The sequence below is a fragment of the Bufo bufo genome, chromosome 2 (assembly GCF_905171765.1).
Source record: "Bufo bufo chromosome 2, aBufBuf1.1, whole genome shotgun sequence".
NCBI classification, from domain to species: Eukaryota; Metazoa; Chordata; class Amphibia; order Anura; family Bufonidae; genus Bufo; species Bufo bufo.
The window spans coordinates 332,892,684-332,917,652 of NC_053390.1; positions in this window are offsets into that span (position 1 = coordinate 332,892,684).

Genomic DNA, 24,969 nt, shown 5'->3' on the forward strand with positions numbered 1-24,969 from the left:
AAAAGGGGGTTATTATTATTACTAGAGGCTTCTCTTCTATTATCTTCCATAACGTTTTCGGAATGAGAGGCACTGGGGGAAAAATGTAGGCGGACAGGTTCTTCCAACTCATCGAGAAGGCATCTACCACTGCGTGATTGTCGGAGATCTTTAGAGAACAGAACTTGTTCAACTTTTTGTTCCTCGCAGACGCCATCAGGTCCCAGGACGGACATCCCCATTTGGCTACAATGCTTTGGAAGACAATAGGATTTAGTTCCCACTCTGCTTGATTGACTATCTTCCTGCTCAGAAGATCCGCTTGAGTATTGGAGCAACCTCTGATATGCAAAGCTCTTAACTCCAAAAGATGTAATTCTGCCCATCTGAAAATCTTCTTGCATAATTGTAGCAGACGGCTGCTCCTCGTCCCCCCTTGTTTGTTCAAATAAAATACCGTAACTAGATTGTCCGATCGGATCAGTACTGATTTTCCTGATACATCGGTTTTGAATTGGTAAAGTGCTAACAGCACAGCTTTCAGTTCCTTGTAATTTGAAGACTGCGTCTTTTCTCTGGGGGACCAGAGGCCTTGCATCCATCCGTCATGATGATTACTGGGAGATAAACTGGAAATTCTTCCCTTTGATCAGATTGTTGGTGTCAAGCCACCACTTGAGGCTCTGTATTGTGGAGGAACTCAACTTCACCTTTGACCCCAACTGGTAATCGCTGCGATGCCAGGCATGGAGCAAATTCTGCTGAAGATCTCTGGTGTGGATACTCGCCCAGGGCACCGCATCCGCGACAGCTGTCAGATGTCCCAGTGTTTTCATAACTCTGTGAACGGAAGGCGAATGCAGAGATATTAGTGTCTTTACTTCCTTCATTATTGCTTTCATCTTTGGTAGAGGAAGGTATAACTTCATGGAAACTGTGTCTATCAGGAGACCGAGAAAGATCTTGGAAGTGGAAGGAATCAGATCTGACTTTCCCCAGTTTAACAGGAAACCTACAGAGTGGAAAAGTTTTATGCTTTCTTCTAGATGATGCTGAAGTAGACTTTCTGACTCTGCAACGACAAGCCAGTCGTCGAAATAGGGGAAGATTTGAATCCCTTGAAGTCGAAGTTTCACTACAACAATGACAGCAATCTTTGTGAAAATCCTGGGGGCAGAACACAAGCCGAACGGGAGGGCTTTGAATTGGAAATGCAATGTCTTCTTTCCCATCCTGATGGCGACTCTTAAGTATCTTCTTGATTGCGACTGAATCGGAATGTGGAGGTATGCGTCTTTTAAGTCCAGAAACGTCATAAACTGATTCCTTCTGAGAACCGCAGTAATAGACCTTATTGTTTCCATCTTGAAATGGATTTTTTCCATGCAGCGGTTCACATAACGAAGATCTATAATTAAACGGCTTTTTCCATCGGGTTTGGGAACACGAAAAACTCTGGAGTAGACGCCTGAATACTTTTGATGATCCGGAACTGGTTCTAGAGCTCCTTTTTCCAAGAACTCTTCTAAAAGCTGGAAGATCTTTAGGTCTTTTCCATCGTTGAGAAGAAACCTGTCTTTTGGGAGATGGTTGAATTCTAGTGCATAGCCTTCGCAAACAACATTCAGTTCCCAGCAATCTGAAGTAATCTGCCGCAAACTGGGGTAGAAGAGTGCCAGGCATCCCCCCACTTCCTGACTTCTGGCGTCAGAATTCAGGCTTGGTAGGCCTGTTATCCTCTGTCTTTTTTCTAGATTTTTCTGCAGGTATCCAGGTCCTACGGTCAGACCTTCCCCAACTGGGACGACCTCTAAAGGTAGATCTCCTGGAATCTTGCCCTCTGTAGGGACGAAAAAAATCTAGATTTATCTCTGCGTTTAGGTTGTGGAAAATTTAACGCCTTATCTTCCATATTGGCTTCAAGGAGTTTGTCCAGATGAGAGCTGAATAATTTCCCCGGCTCAAAGGGAAGGGAACACAGGTTACTTTTTGATGAGGGGTCTCCAGACCAGAGTTTCAGCCATATAGCTCTTCTAACGGAATTAGTGAGTGCCATATTCTTAGAAATAAGCCTTAAGGAATCCACCGGGAAATCACAAAGAAATTCTGCCGCCTGTTTCAAAGTCGCTAGCTGCCGAAGTAGATCCTCCCTGGAAACCGCGTCTTCAATATCTCTGCCTAATTGGCTAAGCCATACCCTCAGAGCACGGGCTACAGGTTCCGTGGCCATAGCTGCTTTGTTCATAGATGCGAGGTAAGTATGTAGTTTCTTGAGGAGACCATCCGCCTTCTTTTCCATTGGGTCTTTTAATAACGCTGAATCATCAGCAGGGAAGAAAGATCTTTTAGCTAATCTGGTTACTGCCGAATCAACTCTGGCCGGAGACTCCCAACTTGTGGATTCCGCAGGATCTGTCTTATAGATATTCTTGAATCTGGATCCTAAATTAATTCTTCCCACTGGCTGTTCCCATTCCTTATGCATTATTGCGTCTAGGACCGGGTGGCTGGAAAACACAGGTGCCTTCTTTTTAGGAAAGTAAAAAAGATCTTCTTCCTCACGAGTACCAGATTTTTCTTTACTGGCCTCCATAATATTTTTGACTTCTTTTATTAAACGATTTGCATCTTTTTTATTAGATAAGAAATTATCTTCTATGAATCAGAAGAAATCTCGCCTTCTGAACGAAGAGATTCCTCAGAGGATGATGGGGATAAACACGGCTTTTTTGACCCCTTCTTCTTAGACTGCTTGAGGAACGTTTTAAATAGAGACATAAGTTTATTTGTCTCAACATCTGACGGATTATCAGGATGAGTCCAATCTTCACAAATATTGGAGGAACAGTCAGCTGGTAACTGGTGAAGACAGAGATACATGATACATGAGATACAGAGGGAGGCTTGAGATCTTTGTTTTTTCTTTGAGGGAGAGGAATCTTGAGTATCACGGTGACACCTGACATATAGATCCTGAAGAAAATCATCTGGAAGAGGTTGCTCACAAGCCTGACACATCCTATGTCTGCTCTTCCTGGATCTCTTTTCCCCCCTGCTTGATGTGCTGGACATCTGTAACAAAGGGAGGTACAATAAGTCAAGGTGGAAAAAAAGAAAAGAAATCATCATGTCAGTACACAACTGAAGATCCATGTTGATACCTCTGAATGCTGGAGCTCGGCTGCCTGGCACAACGGGCACCGAACTCCAGCTAGATCTACTCTTAAATACTTAACTTTTTAGCACTCAAACGGGGCCCGGTGGCGCGCCTGTGACATCAGACAGCAGCGTCTGCGTGTCACGCTGCGTTCCACGCGCGGGAGACCGGAAGTTCGGCACATTAACTTCCGGTAGGAGGATCGCGCTCGCCCGTAATGAATGCCCCGCTGCTGAAGACACCTAGACTTCAGGGATGTCGCTGGAGCGGATGGGAGTGGAGCCAGGGCACACACAAGGCTATTCCCACTCCTGGGCCTGAAACCATGCCAAGGTATGAGCGGCCGCAGAATAGTCTTCTTAGGTGGGCTCATCCTCAGGAAGAGGACAATAAAAAAACACGCCTGTGCATTGTGGGAGGTGACCCTTATAGGGCAAGCTATTAGACTAAGTAATTAATTAATTGATTTACTTGTTTTTGGCTAGGTGGGCGGTCCTAGAGAGAAGATTACAACCTATTAACCCATGCTGTGCTGCCGGAGGACGAAAGGGGAAATATCTGCTTCCACAAAATAATGATTAAGGGGTTTGATATCCCTGCTTCCACAAAATACTGATTGATGTCTGCGATATACCTGCTTCCACAAAATACTAATTAAGGGGTTCTATATACCTGTTTCCACCAAATATTAATTGAGGCCTGCGATATACCCGCTGCCACAAAATACTGATTAAGGAGTTTAATATACCTGTTTCCACCAAATATTGATTGAGGCCTGCAAGATACTTGCTTCCACAAAATACTGATTAATGGGTTTGATATACCTGCTTCCACAAAAATACTGATTGAGGGCTGCAATATACCTGCTTCCACAAAATTCTGATTAATTTGTTTGATATTCCTGCTTCCACAAAATACTGATTGAGGGCTGTGATTTACCTGCTTCCACAAAATTCAGATTATGGGGTTCGATATACCTGTTTCCACCAAATATTGATTGAGACCTGCAATATACCTTCTTCTACAAAATTCTGATTAAGGGTTTCGATATATCTGTTTCCACCAAATATTGATTGAGGCCTTCGGTATATCTGCTTCCACAAAATACAGATTGAACTCATTGTCATGTTCAAGAAACCAATTTGAAATGATTCGAGCTTTGTGACATGGTGCATTATCCTGCTGGAAGTAGCCATCAGAGGATGGATACATGTTCTCATTCTGTTTACGCCAAATTCAGACTCTACCATTTGAATGTCTCAACAGAAATCGAGACTCATCAGACCAGGCAACATTTTTCCAGTCTTCAACAGACCAATTTTGGTGAGCTCATGCAAATTGTAGCCTCTTTTTCCTATTTGTAGTGGAGATGAGTGGTACCCGGTGGGGTCTTCTGCTGTTGTAGCCATCCGCCTCAAGGTTGTGCGTGTTGTGGCTTCACAAATGCTTTGCTGCATACCTCGGTTGTAACGAGTATTTATTTTAGTCAACGTTGCTCTTCTATCAGCTTGAATCAGTCGGCCCATTCTCCTCTGACCTCTAGCATCCACAAGGCATTTTTGCCCACAGGACTGCCGTATACTGGATGTTTTTCCCTTTTCACACCATTCTTTGTAAACCCTAGAAATGATTGTGGGTGAAAATCCCAGTAACTGAGCAGATTGTGAAATACTCAGACCGGCCCGTCTGGCACCAACAACCATGCCACACTCAAAATTGCTTAAATCACCTTTCTTTCCCATTCTGACATTCAGTTTGGAGTTCAGGAGATTGTCTTGACCAGGACCACACCCCTAAATGCATGGAAGCAACTGCCATGTGATTGGTTGACTAGATAATTGCATTAATGAGAAATAGAACAGGTGTTCCTAATAATTCTTTAGGTGAGTGTATATATCTGTTTCCACAAAATATTGATTGAGGCCTACGATATACCTGCTTTCACAAAATACTGATTAGTAGATCAATATACCTGTTTCCACCAAATATTGATTGAGGCCTGCGATATATCTGCTTTCACAAAATACTGATTAAGGGTTTTAATATACCTGCTTATACAAAATAATGATTGAGGGCTGCGGTATACCTGCTTCCATAAAATACTAATTAAGGGGTTCGATATACCTGTTTCCACCAAATATTGATTGAGGTCTTGCGATATACCTGATTCCACAAAATACTGATTAAGGGGTTTGATTAAAGGGGTTTTAAATTAAACAAATTTAAAAAGGTATTTTGGATGTGGAAACGTCACACAGGAGATATCCTGCAGATAATGTCAATGCTGCCACCAGCGGCTAATGAAAAATTACAGGGAATGTCGCAGGTGTACAGGGATGAGGAAATGTTATACAGGAGAGGTACCACCAGTAATGTCACTGTCCGCAGCGTCTACACAAAAAAGTACACTGTATGTCAGAGATACATTTTTGAAGCGCACACGTTACACTGCAGATGTGGCCCTAGTATTGTCACTGTCAGAAGGGGACACCGTCTACGTAAAAAGTACACTGTATGTCATCGAATTTTTTTTTAAGCAAACACACCTTGCACTGCAGATGTGGCCCTGGTCAGGTCACTGTCAGAAGCGGACACCGTCTACGGAAAAAGTACACTGTATGTCACAGATAAATTTTTGAAGCGCACACGTTGAACTGCAGATGTGGCACTGGTTATTTTGCTATCAGAAGCGGACACCTTCTATTAAAAAAGTATACTGTATATCACAGATATTTTTGGGATGCACAGACTTTACACTTGCGGTGTGGAGCAGATAATGTCACTGTCCGCAATGGACACCGTCTACGGAAAAAGTACACTGGATGTCAGATATTTTTGGGATGCGCACACTTTACACTGGAGTTGTGGCGCAGCTAATGTCACTGTCCGCAGCGGACACTGTCTACGGAAAAAGTACACTGGATGTCAGATATTTTTTGATGCGCACACTTTACACTGGAAATGTGGCGCAGCTAATGTCACTGTCCGCAGCGGACACCGTCTACGGAAAAAGTACACTGGATGTCAGATATTTTTTGGATGCGCACACTTTACACTGGAAATGTGGCGCAGGTAATGTCACTGTCCGCAGCGGACACAGTCTATGGAAAAAGTACACTGGATGTCACAGATATTTTAGGGATGCGCACACTTTACACATGAGATGTGGCGTGGATAATTTAACTGTCCGCAACTTACACCGTCTACAGAAAAAGTACACTGGATGTCACTGATATTTTAGTGATGCGCACACTTTACACAGGAGATGTAGCGCGGATAATTTAACTGTCCGCAGCGGACACCGTCTATGTAAAAAGTACACTGGGTGTCACTGATATTTTTGGATGCGCACACTTTACAAGGGAGATGTGGCGCGGATAATTTAACTGTCCGCAGCGGACACCGTTTACAGAAAAAGTACGCTGGATGTCACTGATATTTTAGTGATGCGCACACTTCACACAGGAGATGTGGCGTGGATAATTTAACTGTCCGCAGTGGCCTATTAGACACTATTTAGCGCAGGATGCTGCTAAAATATACACTCACCTAAAGAATTATTAGGAACACCATACTAATACCGTGTTGGACCCCCTTTTGCCTTCAGAACTGCCTCAATTCTACGTGGCATTGATTCAACAAGATGCTGATAGCATTCTTTAGAAATGTTGGCCCATATTGATAGGATAGCATCTTGCAGTTGATGGAGATTTGAGGGATGCACATCCAGGGCATGAAGCTCCCATTCCACCACATCCCAAAGATGTGCAGTGAATACTAATGAGCTGGGCGGCACTAAGAGACGGCAGTTGGGGCGCGGCTGGGCACAGAACTGAATGAGGGACAACCCCATGGGCACAAAGTAAGTTAATTTGCATATTGATTAAAACACTTTTTATAAGTAACGGAAAGGCAGCGAGGGGTGATAATGGTATCGTTTAATTAAGCATATTAAGACAAATAGAAGAATATATATGTCACTATATATGCTCTAACTGCCTGTCAGTGTCCCTTTAAAAGGACTTTTGGGTCTCTGAAAAGTTTTTCTAATAAAAATCTTCCAATAACACTCCCTACACTGTCTGTCACTTCCTATACTCAGCTCTCCCTGACTAAGACTTAGCCAAACACGTGTCATCCGGGTGACCCTCTGTGCTCACTTTCCACTGCCATGGCTGCTGGGGAGGGGAGGGGAGGGGTGGGGTGGCAGGAGCAGTACTAGCTCCTTTAGCAGCAGCCTGAGTTTAAAGTTGCTAATGAGCAGCTTTCTTCACCCACATAGTGAAGAAACTATTCACCAGTAGTAGCAGCAGGTAGACCTGGAGCAGGACCTGAACCAGCAGGTGGTGGCATACTTGGACAGCACCCTGCCAACCCACATTGAAGATCCGCTAGACTACTGGGCAGCTTAACTGGATTTGTGGCCGCAACTAGTAGAGTTTGCCCTGGAAAAGTTGTCCTGCCCGGCCAGTAGTATGGCATCAGAGCATGTGTTTAGTGCAGCGGGGGCCATAGTTACCCCAAGGAGAACTCGCCTATGAGCCCAAAGTGTGGACAGACTGACCTTTGTCAAGATGAATCAGGCGTGGTTCAGCCAGGATTTTCAACCACCAATTCTTGATGCATCAGACTAGATCATCCATGGTGCCACACCAACACTTTGATAAAAGAGACAGGTTTCTTCTGGCTACCTGCCTCAGCTACTATTCTGATGCTGCAACCCGCCTGATTCCACACATCTGATGCCAAGTGCTCCTTATTTCACCCACCTTCGTCAGCGGATACTAGTATTGCCACCCACCGCCCCACTCTGTTACTGGGTCACTTCATGGTCTCCTGATGCAGCTTCTGCTGCCATCTCCAAACTATGTCACCTTAACACTCTGTGGTCTCCTGATGCTGCTGCTGCTACTGCCATCTCCACAGTATATCACCTTGCCACTCTGTGGTCTTCTGATGCTGCTGCTGCTATTGCCATCTCTACACTATGTTACCTTGACACTCTGTGGCCTCCTGATGCTTCTGCCACCTCCAAACTATGTCACCTTGTCACTCTGTGGTCTCCTCATGCTGCTACCATCTCCACACTATGTCACCTTGTCACTCTGTGGTATCCTCCTGATGCTGCTGCTGCCATCTCTACACTATGTCACTGTCACGGCGGGGTGCACTCAGTATAACAGATAACGCACCAACCAGGCTCTGGGCGATAGACAGGGGAAGGGTCACCTCCTAGCTAATCCCTGACCTCTTTCTCTGCACTGCTCAGCCCACCTACAGACCTTTAAGGTAGGTATGAGGTGTCCCCGTGCCTGGGCTGACAAAACCCTGAATTCCCTGAGATAGTGAAGTGGGAAATAGGAGCAGCCAGCTCGCACAGAACCTGGATGGGATAGATGACACAAAACAACCAACTAGAAACAACACTTATCTTCCTGAGCTGGAACAGACAGCCAACCTTCCTTCCTAGCTTCCAAGACCACAATGATGAGTATAATCCGCTCAGGGCACTGGGCTGAGGAGCTATTTAAACTAATGACTCCACCCAGTGCACCTGATGAGGGGCGGATCCAGCACGACTCCAAAACAAACACTAAACTCGTGCTGCAATCCTGGCCGACCTCAGCACATCGTCAGAGTGGGGCATGACAGTACCGCCCCTTCTACGAATGACCTCCGGACACCCCGGACCAACCTTATCCGGATGGGACCTATGAAAAGCCCTCACCAGTCGGCTGGCGTTGACATCCGATGCCGGAACCCACATCCTCTCCTCAGGACCAATAAATCTTGGACCCAGTTTCCAAGATGGCACTCTCAATCAGATCACCCACACACAGGTCCGGACCAGTCATACGTCTCTTGTCAGCCATTCGTTTATACCTCTCACCCATCCTCTCCAAATTCCCTTGAATCCTCCGCCAGATAGAGGATAAGGCAGAAGAGAATCTCTCCTCCTCTGGCATCCCAGAGGAACCAGACCCAGAGAAGGTACCAAACTGGGGATGGAAACCGTATGCACCAAAAAATGGCGACTTACCCGTGGACTCCTATTTACGGTTATTCAACGCAAATTCTGCTAAAGACAAGAATGAGGACCAGTCCTCCTGATTCTCAGCCACAAAGCACCTCAAGTAGGTCTCCAGGTTTTGATTAGTACGCTCCGTCTGACCATTCGACTGTGGATGAAAAGCCGAAGAGAATGAAAGTTGAATGCCAAGCCGAGAGCAGAACGCCCTCCAAAACCTGGAGACAAACTGCGTGCCCCTATCAGAGACCACATCCGAAGGAATACCATGCAATTTCAATATTATCCACAAAAATCTGCGCAAGAGTCTTAGCGTTAGGCAGACTAGTTAGTGGTATAAAGTGAGACATCTTACTGAAACGGTCAACCACCACCAAAATCACTGTTCTCCCGGAGGAACTCGGCAGATCCGTAATAAAGTCCATAGACAAATGCGTCCAAGGACGAGATGGAATAGACAATGGAAGAAGTGAACCAGGCGATCGAGTATGAGCAACCTTTGACCGAGCGCAGGTTTCACAAGCTGTCACGTAATTCTTAATGCTCTTACGTAACCCTGGCCACCAGAACCTCCGGGATACTAGATCACAGGTGGACTTACCACCAGGATGTCCAGCGAGAACAGTATCGTGATGTTCCTTGAAAACCTTGTATCGTAGGCCCTCAGGTACAAACAACCTCCCTGGGGGACAAGAACCAGGAGCCCCCTCCTGGGCTCCCAACACCTCCATCTCCAATTCAGGGTACAGAGCGGAGACCAACACCCCATCCGCCAAAATCGGCGCCGGATCTTCTGAATCACCTCCCCCAGGAAAGCTACGAGACAAGGCATCTGCCTTGACGTTCTTGACCCCTGGGCAAAAGGTAACCACGAAATTGGACCTGGTAAAAAACAGTGACCATCTGGCCTGCCTAGGGTTCAGACGCTTGGCAGATTGCAGGTAAGCCAAATTCTTATGGTCAGTATACACCGTAACGGGGTTAGACGCCCCCTCCAACCAGTGGTGCCATTCCTCAAAGGCCAACTTGATAGCCAACAACTCTCTATCTCCAACATCATAATTCCTCTCGGCGACCAAGAGCTTCTTGGAGAAGAAGGCACACGGGACCCACTTGCCAGGGGATGAACCCTGTGACAGCACCGCCCCAACCCCCACCTCTGATGCATCAACCTCCACTACGAATGGTTGAGACACATCCGGCTGCACCAGAATGGGAGCGGACGCAAAACGCTCCTTAACAGTCGAAAAGGCCTGCAATGCCTCATCCAACCAGACAGAGACATCGGCGCCCTTCTTGGTCATATCAGTAAGAGGTTTTACTAGGGTAGAATAATTCAAAATAAATTTCCTATAATAATTCGTAAACCCCAAGAACCGCATCAAAGCTTTCTGATTCTCTGGTCAGTCCCACTCCAGAACCGCCCAGACCTTTTCGGGGTCCATACGAAAACCGGAATCAGAAAGCATGTATCCCAAGAACGGAAGCTCTTGCACCGCAAACAAACATTTCTCCAACTTGGCATATAACTTATTCTCCCGAAGGATCGTCAAAACCTGTCTCACATGATCCCGATGGGTCTTCAGATCAGGAGAATAAATTAAAATGTCATCCAGGTAAACTACTACGAACCTCCCCACCAAGTGATGAAAAATATCATTGACGAATCGCTGAAATACTGCTGGCGCGTTCGTCAACCCAAGAGGCATCACCAGGTTCTCAAAATGACCCTCGTGCGTATTGAAGGCCGTTTTCCACTCATCCCCCTCCTTGATCCTGATCAGATTGTAGGCTCCTCTCAAATCCAACTTGGAGAACACCTTGGCTCCAACAATCTGATCAAAAAGATCAGAGATCAAAGGCAGGGGATACGTATCCCGGACTGTAATACAGTTCAATTCCCGGAAATCCAAACACGGTCTCAGTGATCCATCTTTTTTCTTCAAAAAGAACAAACCTACTGCCACTGGAGATTTAGATGGTCTAATATGACCCTTTGCCAAACTCTCGGCGACATACTTTCGCATGACCTCTCTTTCGGGTTGAGAGAGGTTGCAAAGCCGAGACTTTGGCAACTTAGCGCCAGGAATGAGATTAACTGGACAATCATAGTCTCGATGAGGGGGCAATTCCTGAGCCCCACCCTCCGAAAAGACATCCGCAAAATCCGAGAGATACTGAGGTAAAGCCGTAATGGACACACCAGAGATAGATGTGCCAAGACAATTATCCGAACAAAACTCGCTCAAACCAATGATTTGTTTCGCTTGCCAGTCTATAATTGGGTTATGTCTAGTCAATCATGGTAACCCCAAAACTATAGGCGCTGGCAAATCCTTTATGACAAAACAAGAAATAATTTCAGCATGTGAATCACCCACCCTTAAGTGAATACCATGAACAATGTGAGTAAGGCTCCTTTGAGAAAGAGGGGAAGAATCAATTGCAAAAACACAAATCTCGTTCTCTAACGTGCAAGTACTTAGTCCCAGGCCTTGAAGAAAAAGAAAGTCAATTAGGTTTACCCCAGCACCACAATCAAGGAATACATCAACAAACACATTTTTTGACTCTAGCGCCACCATAGCTGAAAGGAGAAAACGGGAACTGCAGGGAGCTTGCATACCTGTCTTCTCCACCACACCATTCATAGAACCAAGTGTGAGGGAAGTTTTTTCTTCTTTTTTCTTTCTCTCTTCCACCTGTGATTTAACATGAGGACAAGAAAAAATAAAATGACCCCTCTTTCCACAAAAGTAACATAGATTGTGCACTTTTCTAAAGTCTCTACTATCAGAATGGCGAGATATCTGACGTAACTGCATGGGTTCCTCCCCTAACCCAGAGTTATAAGTAATATCACCCTGGGCAGTAGGAGAAACAAAACCACACACAGGAGGGATCCCCTGCACGGAGGGACCCTTACACCTCTCTCTGATACGTCTATCCAACCATATAGCCAAATACATTGCATTCTCTAAAGTATCCAAGATACTCATGAAAAGCCAGGGCATCCTTCAACCTTTCAGATAACCCCTGACAAAACTGACTACGTAACGCGGGATCGTTCCACCCCGACTCAGTAGCCCACCTCCTAAACTCTGTGCAGTAACCCTCTGCAGTATGTTTACCCTGTAGCAAGTTACGCAATTTTGATTCTGCCATTGAGACCCGATCTGGGTCATCGTAAATCAATCCCAGGGCTTGGAAAAATTCCTCCACTGACCGGAGAGCCAGAGAACCGGGGGGCAGAGAAAAAGCCCAGGATTGCGCGTCCCCTTTAAGCAGAGACATGATGATACCAACCCTCTGATCTTCATTACCTGACGAAAATGGACACAGTCGAAAGTACAATTTGCATGACTCTTTAAAGCGGAAAAAATCATCCAAACCCCCTGTAAATCTCTCTGGAAGAGCGACTTTAGGCTCCCCACCAATTTGACCTGTACCTGATGCTAATTTAACACAACCAATTAAAGTCGGTCAAACTATAATGAAGTAATGGGCTAAACCCTTGGTCAATATTAGAAATCACAGTGAACGGGTAGCTTTATAATATTTAAAACATAACATTTAATGATGTACGTAGATAAAATAATGGGCCCTACTATGCTTGACAAAGATGAATAGTTGCCACTAGTAACACTTATCTCCTGAAAAAATGGGCGGAGATATGGAGGGACCAATAAGGGATAGTAATAAAGTAGGGAGATAGGATGAAGGGTAGCCAGGTACCAAGGCAGAGAGACACAGTGCTGGGTCACTTTCCCTAGATCACCCTGTCTCTCTATATCCTCCTCCTATCTAACACAATATCCCTATTGCAACCCTTCCTTAAGATGGACTGCCCAGCTTTGCCCGATAGCCAGAAATGGTCCTAAGGTGGTTACCCTAGCACCAGGGGAGGGGGCAAAAAAGATGGCAAAGATAAATGTGATGAATCAAGAGCAAGCGAATCCACAACTGGTGTGAAATCACCTACAGTACCAGACACGTTCATACACAAAATAAGATATGTTATCCAAAATAATTAACACTTAATGATGGTGGTATAGTCCCGACGCGTTTCCTCAGTGTTACCTGATTCGTCAGGGGACAAAATTATATCTAGAGAGCCCTTAGGCTGGGCTCAATTATCCAACAAAATAGGGTCACAGGGGGCACACTGATAAATCAAGCCCACAAAGCTTTTACAGTCTCCCTAGTGGTGGAGAACTGTACAGCAAATGAGGTATGAAGATGAACAATTGTGTGACCTCCAATCGGTCAACCGTTGTAAAGTTAGAGACCGAGACACCCTCTATTTTGTAAGGCCTGTGGTGATTCCTGGTATTTAATCCTCTATCCGTGTGGACAAAGAGATCTCAGGTGCTCAATGTTTAATGCACACCAATGTCCAGGTATAGGTGTCCAGACCTGGAGGATAAACCAGGAGTAACCAGAGGTCAATAGTCTTAACCAAACCTAGTTATATTGTTTGGTAAGACTTCAATCCAAACCTAGTAAACCGGTGATCATATATTCATAAATGCTTCTCATTAACTGAAAGTATCTATTCAATACACTTCCAATAAGAAAAGCATTCTGTCAGTTGATAGTATCAGTTTAACACACATTGTAACCGATCCCCCACCAGTGATGTCACTAGCGGACGTTTAAGAGACGGTACAACATAACTTATCTCATGCTAGTAACAGTCTGGTATAAAAGCATAAGGTAATGAGCAGCTTATCTGTCCAGTCGTTGGTAATGACCGTTCCCAGATATGGATGGATGGAGGGTATTCACTGCTACACGCGGGACGCCAGGGAATACCCTCCATCCATCCATATCTGGGAACGGTCATTACCAACGACTGGACAGATAAGCTGCTCATTACCTTATGCTTTTATACCAGACTGTTACTAGCATGAGATAAGTTATGTTGTACCGTCTCTTAAACGTCCGCTAGTGACATCACTGGTGGGGGATCGGTTACAATGTGTGTTAAACTGATACTATCAACTGACAGAATGCTTTTCTTATTGGAAGTGTATTGAATAGATACTTTCAGTTAATGAGAAGCATTTATGAATATATGATCACCGGTTTACTAGGTTTGGATTGAAGTCTTACCAAACAATATAACTAGGTTTGGTTAAGACTATTGACCTCTGGTTACTCCTGGTTTATCCTCCAGGTCTGGACACCTATACCTGGACATTGGTGTGCATTAAACATTGAGCACCTGAGATCTCTTTGTCCACACGGATAGAGGATTAAATACCAGGAATCACCACAGGCCTTACAAAATAGAGGGTGTCTCGGTCTCTAACTTTACAACGGTTGACCGATTGGAGGTCACACAATTGTTCATCTTCATACCTCATTTGCTGTACAGTTCTCCACCACTAGGGAGACTGTAAAAGCTTTGTGGGCTTGATTTATCAGTGTGCCCCCTGTGACCCTATTTTGTTGGATAATTGAGCCCAGCCTAAGGGCTCTCTAGATATAATTTTGTCCCCTGACGAATCAGGTAACACTGAGGAAACGCGTCGGGACTATACCACCATCATTAAGTGTTAATTATTTTGGATAACATATCTTATTTTGTGTATGAACGTGTCTGGTACTGTAGGTGATTTCACACCAGTTGTGGATTCGCTTGCTCTTGATTCATCACATTTATCTTTGCCATCTTTTTTGCCCCCTCCCCTGGTGCTAGGGTAACCACCTTAGGACCATTTCTGGCTATCGGGCAAAGCTGGGCAGTCCATCTTAAGGAAGGGTTGCAATAGGGATATTGTGTTAGATAGGAGGAGGATATAGAGAGACAGGGTGATCTAGGGAAAGTGACCCAGCACTGTGTCTCTCTGCCTTGGTACCTGGCTACCCTTCATCCTATCTCCCTACTTTATTACTATCCCTTATTGGTCCCTCCATATCTCCGCCCATTTTTTCAGGAGATAAGTGTTACTAGTGGCAACTATTCATCTTTGTCAAGCATAGTAGGGCCCATTATTTTATCTACGTACATCATTAAATGTTATGTTTTAAATATTATAAAGCTACCCGTTCACTGTGATTTCTAATACTGTACCTGATGCTAGAAACCTCTGACACTGTGTGACCGAACTATGCAGATCAGCAACCTCTAGGGATAAACCCTGCATGCGGTCACTCAGTGCATCAATTGACGCCATCACAAAAGCGCTGAGTGATGGCAGTCACAGTATGGCGGATTATAATGTCACGGCGGGCGTGCACTCAGTATAACAGATAACGCACCAACCAGGCTCTGGGCGATAGACAGGGGAAGGGTCACCTCCTAGCTAATCCCTGACCTCTTTCTCTGCACTGCTCAGCCCACCTACAGACCTTTAAGGTAGGTATGAGGTGTCCCCGTGCCTGGGCTGACAAAACCCTGAATTCCCTGAGATGGTGAAGTGGGAAATAGGAGCAGCCAGCTCGCACAGAACCTGGATTGGATAGATGACACAAAACAACCAACTAGAAACAACACTTATCTTCCTGAGCTGGAACAGACAGCCAACCTTCCTTCCTAGCTTCCAAGACCACAATGATGAGTATAATCCGCTCAGGGCACTGGGCTGAGGAGCTATTTAAACTAATGACTCCACCCAGTGCACCTGATGAGGGGCGGATCCAGCACGACTCCAAAACAAACACTAAACTCGTGCTGCAATCCTGGCCGACCTCCGCACATCGTCAGAGTGGGGCATTACAGTCACCTTGCCACTCTGTGGTCTCCTGATGCTGCTGCTGCTACTGCCATCTCCACACTATGTCACCTTGCCACTCTGTGGTCTCCTCATGTTGCTGCCATATCCACACTATGTAACCTTGCCACTCTGTGGTATCCTGCTGCTGCCATCTCCACATTATGTCACCTTGCCACTCTGTGGTCTCTTCATGCTGCTGCCAACTCCACACTATGTCACCTTGCCACTCTGTGTTATCCTCTTGATGCTGCTGCTGCTACTGCCATCTACTAGTGATGAGCGGCAGGGGCAATATTCGAATTTGCGATATATCATGAATATTTGGGTGAATATTTATCATATTCTATCACACTACCTAACATCCTGCACTGGAACCTATCAGCTACACTATATCATGATCTAACCTATACTGACGATCTCCCACTAACAATCTATATTACAGTTAGGTCCATATATATTCGGACACTGACACAAATTTTGTTTTTATTACCTGTTTACTAAAACATATTGAAGTTATAGTTATACAATGAACATGGACATAAAGTCCAGACTTTTAGCTTTCGTTTGAGAGTATCCACATTAAAATTGGATGAAGGGTTTAAGAGTTTCAGCTCCTTTACATGTGGCACCCTGTATTTAAAGGGACCAAAATTAATTGGACAATTGACTCAAAGGCTGTTTCATGGGCAGGTGTGGGCAATTCCTTCATTATTTCATTCTCAATTAAGCACATAAAAGGCCTGGAGTTGATTTGAGGTGTGGTGCTTGCTTTTTGAAGATTTTGTGGAGAAGTTAACATGCGTTCAAAGGAGCTCTCCATGCAGGTAAAAATGCCATCCTTCTTCTGCAAAAAAAAGAAAAAACCCATCTGAGAAATTGCTACACTATTAGGATTGGCAAAATCTACAGTTTGGTACATCCTGAGAAAGAAAGCACTAGTGACCTCAACAATGCAAAAAGACCTGGACGTCCACAGAAGACAACAGTGGTGGATGATCACAGAATAATTACCATGGTGAAGAGAAACCCCTTCACAACAGCCAACTAAGTGAACAACACTCTCCAGGATATAGGTGCATCAATATCCAAATCTACCATAAAGAGAAGACTGCATAAAAGTAAATACAGAGGGTTCACTGCACGGTGCAAGCCACTCATAAGCCTCAAGAATAAGAAGGCTAGATTGGACTTTGCTAATAAACATCTTAAAAAAAACTGCACACTTCTGGAAGAACATTCTTTGGACAGATGAAACCAAGATCAAACTCTACCAGAATGATAGAAAGAAAAAAGTATGGCGAAGGGATGGTACAGCTCATGATCCAAAGCATACCACATCATCTGTAGTGATGAGCGGCAGGTGCCATATTCGATTTCGACGAAATTCGCGAATATTCGATAGAATATTCGTTTTATATTCGTCGAAATCGAATATTCGTCATTATTCTTGTTGTCACGATTAATATGCGATTTAAATAATCGCGTATTGCGATTTTAACTTAAAAGGCTACTCTCCTATTGAAATAGCAATGCGATTAATTCAAGTTATAATAATCGAATTTCGATTTTAACTTAGCACTGCTATATTCCATATTCGTTAATTCTAGCTTAATATGGAATATAGCAGTGCTAAGTTAAAATCGAAATTCGATTATTATAAAAATAATTTTTATTTTTTTTATTTTTTATTGTTATATTTTTTTCTTTCCCACTTCCCTAAAGTTGTTCTTACCTGTCCTTTGGATTCCTGGCTTCCTGGCTGCTCCAGTCAGTGCCCGTTGCCGCTTCTGCCGACTTCCGTGCTCATGGAGCGTCCCCATCACCATGGGAACGTCTCCATATACTAGAATGTACTGTCGGATTTAAGAATTACGTGAAAAATCGCAATTCGATTATTTCAAGTTATAATAATCAAATTTCGATTTTAACTTAGCACTGCTATATTCCATATTAGGCTATGGAATATAGCAGTGCTAAGTTAAAATCGAAATTCGATTATTATAACTTGAATTAATCGAATTGCGATTTGAACTTGGACCTGGTTTACTATGGTTGGCTTGGTAGAATTAGCTAATATGGCGAATGTATTCAACATATTCCACAAAACGAATATAACGAATGTATTCGTCATATTCCACAAAACGAAGATAACAAAGTATTCTGCATCTTCGTTTTAGCTACCTATTCGTCAACTTCGCTAATTCTAGCAATCATATAGGAAAGTTTACTATAGAGACAGCTAAGTTTAATTCGCTATGCGATTATATGACTGCTTTTTTTAAATAAAAAAATAGAATAATTATAATACCTGATAATTATTATAATTATTCTATTTATAAAAAAAAAAGCAAAGTAATATAATCGCATAGCGAATTAAACTTAGCTGTCTCTATAGTAAAGTTTCCTATATGATTGCTAGAATTAGCGAAGTTGATGAATAGGTAGCTAAAACGAAGATGCAGAATACTTCGTTATCTTCGTTTTGTGGAATATGACGAATACATTCGTTATATTCGTTTTGTGGAATATAACGAATATATTCGTCATATTCGCTAATTCTACCAAGCCAACCATAGTAAACTAGGTCCAAGTTGAAATCGCAATTCGATTAATTCAAGTTATAATAATCGAATTTCGATTTTAACTTAGCACTGCTATATTCCATAGCCTAATATGGAATATAGCAGTGCTAAGTTAAAATCGAAATTCGATTATTATAACTTGAAATAATCGAATTGCGATTTTTCACGTAATTCTCAAATCCGACAGTACATTCTAGTATATGGAGACGTTCCCATGGTGATGGGGACGCTCCATGAGCACGGAAGTCGGCAGAAGCGGCAACGGGCACTGACTGGAGCAGCCAGGAAGCCAGGAATCCAAAGGACAGGTAAGAACAACTTTAGGGAAGTGGGAAAGAAAAAAATATAACAATAAAAAAAAAAAAAATAATATTCAAGTTATAATAATCGAATTTCAATTTTAACTTAGCACTGCTATATTCTATAGCCTAATATGGAATATAGCAGTGCTAAGTTAAAATCGAAATTCGATTATTATAACTTGAAATAATCGAATTGCGATTTTTCACGTAATTCTCAAATCCGACAGTACATTCTAGTATATGTAGACGTTCCCATGGTGATGGGGACGCTCCATGAGCACGGAAGTCGGCAGAAGCGGCAACGGGCACTGACTGGAGCAGCCAGGAAGCCAGGAATCCAAAGGACAGGTAAGAACAACTTTAGGGAAGTGGAAAAGAAAAAAATATAACAATAAAAAAAAAAAAATAATAATATTCAAGTTATAATAATCGAATTTCGATTTTAACTTAGCACTGCTATATTCTATAGCCTAATATGGAATATAGCAGTGCTAAGTTAAAATCGAAATTCGATTATTATAACTTGAAATAATCAAATTGCGATTTTTCACGTAATTCTCAAATCCGACAGTACATTCTAGTATATGAGACATTGGTGTACATTTTGGCCAAAGCGTTATAAACCACTCACCGCGTCAAGGTCGTCTCATTTGAGTGGTCCCTAACTCTTGTTCCTACCTGTTTATGGGCCATGACAGCCACATAAAGTGCTGTAATGGCACCGGACGGGGTTAAAAGCAGAGTGTACTTGGCTTGCATGCTGACCTGCATTCCCTGGACTTTATGTGTCTGTCATGGCCCATAAACAGGTAGGAACAAGAGTTAGGGACCACTCAAATGAGACGACCTTGACGCGGTGAGTGGTTTATAACGCTTTGGCCAAAATGTACACCAATGTCTCATCCAGCATGGAGGGCAGAGTGCTGGATGTAGTGTGCGATCACATTTGCATTTTCCGTTTGTATATGTATTTCGCCATAGTGATCTGCACCTACAGGCAGGTTGTGCGGGCTCAACCCCCCACATTTTTTCTTTGTAGCATATATTGGAGGCGTGGCGATCTCCTTTGAGTCAAGCACATCTGACCAGTCAATCTGTCCTGGAGGCTGGTTTTAAAGTCAGTATAAAACTGAGTCTGCTTATAAAGAACCTACCATTAGCCATTTGGCTCCAGGAGAAGTATATGGTGGGCTCAGCATGCATGTTGGTACTTGCATCCCTGGATCCGATGAAAGCTGTAATGGCACCGGACGGGGTTAAAAGCAGAGTGTACTTGGCTTGCATGCTGACCTGCATTCCCTGGACTTTATGTGGCTGTCATGGCCCATAAACAGGTAGGAACAAGAGTTAGGGACCACTCAAATGAGACGACCTTGACGCGGTGAGTGGCTTATAACGCTTTGGCCAAAATGTACACCAATGTCTCATCCAGCATGGAGGGCAGAGTGCTGGATGTAGTGTGCGATCACATTTGCATTTTCCGTTTGTATATGTATTTCGCCATAGTGATCTGCACCTACAGGCAGGTTGTGCGGGCTCAACCCCCCACATATATATATATATATATATATATATATATATACACTAACTATCTAATGCAGCCATGCTCAACCTGCGGCCCTCCAGCTGTTGTTAAACTACAACTCCCACAATGCCCTGCTGTAGGCTGATAGCTGTAGGCAGTTCTGGCATACTGGGAGTTGTAGTTTTGCCACAGCTGGAGGGCCGCAGGTTGAGCATACCTTACCTGATCTAATGTAATTAAACAGTAAAGCACAGAGCACAGCAATGACACTGCTGTCTCTCTCAGAACTCCATAAAACTACAGAAAATGGTTGCTGGTAAGGTTCTTATATATTAAGGGGTAGGCAACTTTCCTATTGGTTGCTAGGGATGTAGCTAAGCTCATACAAAAAGATTGCAGCCTTCTAATTGGCCCACAAGCAAGAAGCAGGGGGGATCATGGGTTGAGATGAAAAAAAATCTAGAATATTCGCGAATACGACTATATAGCACTATATTCTAAATCTTTGTGAATTCTCGCAGTGGCAATATTCACGATTAAAATTAGCGATTTGAATATTCGCGTCCAACACTACCATCTGCACATTATGTCATGTTGCTACTATGTGGTCTCCTGATGCTGCTGCTGCTACTGCCATCTCCACCCTATGTCACCTTGCCACTCTGTGGTATCCTCCTGATGCTGCCAACTCCACAATATGTCACTTTGCTACTCTGTGGTATCATCCTGATGCTGCTGCTGCCATCTACACATTATGTCATCTTGCCACTATGTGGTCTCCTGATGCTGCTACTGCTGCTGCCATCTCCACACTATTGTTGTGGAAATTTTATTAGGATGTGTTTCTAATATATTGTGTATTGTCAGCATGTCTCTCAGTGTCAGGGTAAACCATTGGAGTGGATATCTTCCTGTGTATGTCTTGTCACAGCTGCTAGACGCAGAGGTCTCCGTCGGCGAATGGACCATGTGCTAAGCACTGGGCTGTGGGCCGGGAGAGACTGATGTGTTCAGCAGAGAAGTGTTTTGTTGGCTGATGTATGGACGCCGGATAGGGCCCCCCCCACCCCACCCCCCCCGCGCAAGACGTGGATTTATTGGCTTGGCGTGGATGCATTTGTTAAGAGAACAATATGAAAGGAACGTGCGTTTGTTATCTCTAGTGCGCCTGATCAGCCGCTGGAGATAATGACGTTGTCCTGTAAATAAACATGCATGAGGATCATAGTAACTTTATCTGGCATTGATCACTAAGCAAGGCTGGATAAAGTTCACTCCAGTGGTTATTGCATACATGTGTTTATTGGCTAGGTTATTCTAAATGATGGTGTCTTGTCTTCCTATGTCATCACTTCCTGTATGTCATCACTTGCTGACATGAAGTAAGTGGTCGGGTGATGGGCCAGCCCCTTTTCTATTGTTACTGTGACTAAATAAAAGATGAGCAGACTGGAGGAGGGGGGGTGCTCAGCAAGAATTCAACATGGTAACACCTGTGTCTGACTCTGACTGCGGTTGAGAGATTTGCCTGTCCTTGCACAAAATCTGATGAGAGCGGATTTCTAATATTAATATTTCTATTACACTATGTCACCTTGCCGCCCTGTGGTCTCCTGATGCTGCTGTTGCTACTGCCATCTCCACACTATGTCACCTTGCCGCTCTGTGGTCTCCTCATGCTGCTGCTATATCCACACTATGTCACCTTGCAACTCTGTGGTATCCTGCTGCTGCCATCTCCACATTATGTCACCTTGCCACTCTGTGGTCTCCTCATGCTGCTGTTAACTTCACACTATGTCACCTTGCCACTCTGTGGTATATTCCTGATGCTGCTACTGCTTGCTACTGCTATCTACACATTATGTATTCTTGCTACTATGTGGTCTCCTGATGCTGCTGCTGCTACTGCCATCTCCACACTATGTAACCTTGCCACTCTGTGGTATCCTCCTGATGCTGCCATCTCCACACTATGTCACCTTGCCACTTTGAGGATTCCTGATGCTGCTGCTGCCATCTCCACACTATGCCATCTTGCCACTCTGTGTTATCCTCCTAATGCTGCTGCTGCTCTGCTACTGCCATCTACACATTATGTCATATTGCCACTCTGTGGTCTCCTCATGCTGCTGCCATATCCACACAATGTCACCTTGCCACTCTGTGGTTCGTGCTGCTGCCATCTCCACATTATGTCACCTTGCCTCTCTGTGGTCTCCTCATGCTGCTGCCAACTTCACACTATGCCACCTTGCCACTCTTTGGTATCCTCCTGATGCTGCTGCTACTGCCATCTACACACTATGTCACCTTGCCACTCTGTGTTCTCCTCATGCTGCTGCCATATCCAAACTATGTCACCTTGCCACTCTGTGGCATCCTGCTGCTGCTGCCATCTCCACATTATGTCACATTGCTCTTTCTGTGGTCTCCTCATGCTGCTGCCCACTCCACACCATGTCATCTAGCCACTTTGTGGTATCCTCCTGATGCTGCTGCTACTGCCATCTACATACTATGTCAACTTGCCGCTCTGTGGTCTCCTGATGCTGCTGCCACTTCCATCTCCACACTATGTCACCTTGCCACTCTGTGGTATCCTCCTGATGCTGCCAACTCCATACTATGTCACCTTTCCACTCTGTGGTATCCTCCTGATGCTGCTGCTACTGCCATCTACACATTATGTCATCTTGCCACTTTGTGGTTTCCTAATGCTGCCGCTGCTACTGCCATCTCCACATTATGTCACCTTGCCACTCTGTGGTCTCCTGATGCTGCTGCTACTGCCATCTACACATTATGTCATCTTGCCACTTTGTGGTTTCCTAATGCTGCCGCTGCTACTGCCATCTCCACACTATGTCACCTTGCCACTCTGTGGTCTCCTCATGTTGCTGCCATGTCCACACTATGTCACCTTGCTACTATGTGGTATCCTCCTGATGCTGCTGCTGCCATTTCCACATTATGTCACCTTGCCACCCTGTGGTCTCCTCATGCTGCTGCTACTACTGCCATCTCCACATTATGTCACGTTGCCACTCTGTGGTCTCTGGATGCAGCCGCCACCTCCAAACTATGTCACCTTGTCACTCTGGGGTCTCCTCATGCTGCTGCCATATCCACACTATGTCTCCTTACCACTCTGTGGTATCCTCCTGATGCTGTTACTGTTGCCACCTCCAGACTCGGTCATTGTGCCACTCTGTGGCCTCCTGATGCTGCCGCCACCTTCAGACTCTGTCATTGTGCCATTCTGTGGCCTCCTCATGCTGCTTCCACCTCACCACTATGTCATATGGCCACTCTGTGGACTTCTCATGCTGTTCCCACCCTTCCCACTTCATGACTGGACCACTATTTTGCCTGTTGGCCTGGCTGACATAATGATTTATTTGACCTTTCTTATGATCTGTCAGAAGGAAGGAAAAATAAGACGCACAATGGATCCTGTCTGTGTAGCAGCTGTAAGGCCTGTATGGTCCTATCAGAATTATGATTTGGTAGCAGGAGTGGATACAAAACACAGAAGACATGCAAATATTCTATTTACATGTCATCTCTGTTTTACATCTATTCCTGTTTTTTGACATTAGCAATACTGATGGATTATTGAGCAAATGCTAACCGAGTGAAGGTGTATGCTCCACAGACAGGATCCGTTTTTTGTGGGTTATTGTTCTGACAGATCAGAGGAAGGGCAAATCAATCAGTGATTACTGCTGACACCCTCTCCACTCTGTCCGGGGGGCTCTTCTTCTATACTTTTTTAATAGAATGGGTTCTGTAGACATCTATGTGGAATCAGCTGGCGACTGTCTAAAAGCAGTGCACTTCTTCTTGACGCTAACATCGACCTGTAAGGCTGAGTTCATACTTGAGTTATTTGGTTAGTTTTGGCCCCGTGACTGCCCAAATAAATGAAGTGTGCAGTGATTCTAAGAGTGACGCCTGTCATGTGCTTGTCATACTGACTCACAGTATTGTTTCGCTACCACAGCAGACTCCCTATGCGTGTTACTGCAAGGCACAGTCTTCTACACCCCTATAAAGGCTCTCTGCAGCCCCGAAATAGCCATTTTTTAACGCAATTCACCACAAATAAATTCAGATCGAAGCAAATTTTTCTGAAAAATTTGGCGAACCGGCTAAATCTAATTTTAGAAAAATTCGCTCATCTCTAGTTTAAATGTACCTAAATAAAAACAATTATTTTTCATAGACCCATTTGGACCCAGGATTTTTAAATAATATGGTTCAAATAGCCATAGGCTACAAAACTCCTGTTTCTGGTCTGATAAAACGTAACGTTTATTTCGATCAATAAAACTAATACAGAACAGGAGAAAAAGAAAAGAAAAAACACTTAATTTTAAAATTTAAAGGTGCTATGATGATGCTCGCGGCAGTGAATCGGGATATGATTCCCATAGAAGTGTCCTAAATTGCTTTGGGAAAATTCCCTCTTATCGCTACTTGAGGTATAACTGCTGCCACATGCAATATCCAAGGGTAACCTCATGTATATCACTTGGAATGATTCTCTATTAGTGCTACTAATGGTGCAGCTACTACCGCTATTGTGTCCAAGTGTAGTGAGTCTGCAGTTCTCACCACTCAGACAGTACATCTATCACACACCTATTTTTAAAAGATCAAACTAGAGCT